Genomic DNA, 2,156 nt, shown 5'->3' with positions numbered 1-2,156 from the left:
GTGTGTGTGCGTGTGTGTGTGTGCGTGAGGCATGCCAGGGCACAGGCCGATGGCGTTCCAGCATTTTATCGGCCGTTGGTAATGATGGCGCAGGGTGGAATTGATGCAGGCCTTTAATGGCGGCTGGTAATTTGTGTTAATGCTTTCAGCCAGAGCCCTCTGAGGCTTTCAACAAGGAATTTTATGCCTCTAAATGAGGGAAAGGTCACAGCCTGCTTTATTCCATCGACCAGACGGGATCAATGTGGCTAATGTTCTCGCCGTAACGTTGTTGTTTCGCCTGGTTAGAAAATCAAAACCATATTTATGATGGTCATTTCCTCTCCTTCCCTCTTGGCCGGCCAGCAATCGGCACACAACGCACAGATGAAAGCTGCAAACCTACAAAATCTGTATTCCTCTTCCCCGTTATTTAAATTCTCAGCTTTGTGGCGATTTCAAAGCCTTGTCCCCTAAAATATTTAGGTGTGGACTAACCAAAGCGCAACAATTTGGTTCAACTCAGGGGGTATTATCTCCAGCGGCGAGTGTAGCCTTGGCAATCAAAGAGATGCCTTCGGCAGCCGAGAGCGGACCAAGGGACACAGAGCAGGGAAATAATTAGATCACAGAGATCGACAAACGCATCTATAAAATAAAAAGGGATAGCGGGAAGAACAAACTGAGAAAAACAAGGAGAAAACCTCATTTAGGGAGGTTCATGGATCCAATCAGAGCAGAGCACAACAGTTAAGTATGAGCTGAACTGTAATTGGCTGCAGATGAAAATGCAGACCGCAAAGTGAACAGATTCAAATGTGATCCAGGCTACTGACCGTATTTTTTTCCATTTATTCAGCCAGAACAAATGGCTTCCGTGCTTTCAGATCTTTCCTCTTGTACATAATGGCACAAAAGACGTCTCTTTTCTTCCATTGGCCGACGCACAGAGCCTTTGCCACTCTGGCCCACGCAGTGATGCATGGTTGTATCTGTGTACTCACAATTATGTGCGTTTGTGAGCCTGAAAGTGTGCCCAGGCAGCCGCCTTGTGATGGATGGAGGTGGAGGGATGCATATAAAAATCGGCAGCAGGGATGCAGTGAAGAAAGGATCAAACTTATTATTTAATTATTGTTTTCTTCAACAGTTCAAAACTCAGTGATGATCAGTTTACAGTGATATAAACAAAAGCAGCAAATGTTGACATATCAAAAAGCTTTTAAGATTCCAGTGTTTGTTTTTGTCTTGATAAATAACGCTGACTAGAAAGAGTAAATTGGTAAATTAATAAAAATAACCAGTGGTTCCAAACGTTTTGGTATATGACCACTTAAAGTGAAGCTGTCATTACTCCCTCTCAGAAGGTGATATAATAAATATTTTAGTAGAGGGAAAAGATACTGCACAATTATCTAGTGTTCACAAGAAAAAATAAGGTCTTTGGCAGGCATGGGATAGTAAAGGTGCTCTAAGCAATGTCACATGTGTTTTAGGCTACAACATTTGTTGTCACATACAGCAAACATCTTACTATCCGCGAGCTGCCTGTCGCCAGAACACTGTAAAAAAACGTGGTATCTAGCTATGTTTCCATCCACACGTTTTTGTCCGAATTAAGTAATATCAAATGAAAAAAGCCTTATGGAGACAGTAAAATTCAATGAAATTTCATGAATATCAACTCAAAGGAAATACATTCGGTCTCATCGGATTTTTATCTTGATCGATATACGGCTTATGCGATAAACGCAGATGGAAACGTCATTTGCCAAATACATAATGAATTGCGATTAAGTTTGAGGTCATTTTATGGTCCGCCACAAAACTAAGACGTTTATTTCATTTCCGCCCAGTCTGCACCGATGGAAGGTGTCAAAGACAGATGTAAGAGGACGAACAAAGAGAAAAAAGATTTTTTGAATTTTATTTATCATGAAGTCGCAAAGGAAATGGCCAACAAAGGCTACGACTGGCCGTGGGACGTCCTCGGAGTAAATGGAAGGCGCTCAAACAGCGAGACATGTCTCAAACAAAAGAGTTGTCTCGTAGCGGTGCCGGAGGGACAATAAAAGGCGAGTTGCATCTGCAGCATCATAGCCATGTGTTGATCGTGTCGTTGCTCTCTTATTATAGCTGGATAGGGCGCTATCAGCTGCCACATAAGTACTATTACA

This window comes from Etheostoma spectabile, chromosome 23 (assembly GCF_008692095.1).
Source record: "Etheostoma spectabile isolate EspeVRDwgs_2016 chromosome 23, UIUC_Espe_1.0, whole genome shotgun sequence".
Classification (NCBI taxonomy): domain Eukaryota; kingdom Metazoa; phylum Chordata; class Actinopteri; order Perciformes; family Percidae; genus Etheostoma; species Etheostoma spectabile.
This window is presented reverse-complemented; position numbering follows the sequence as displayed.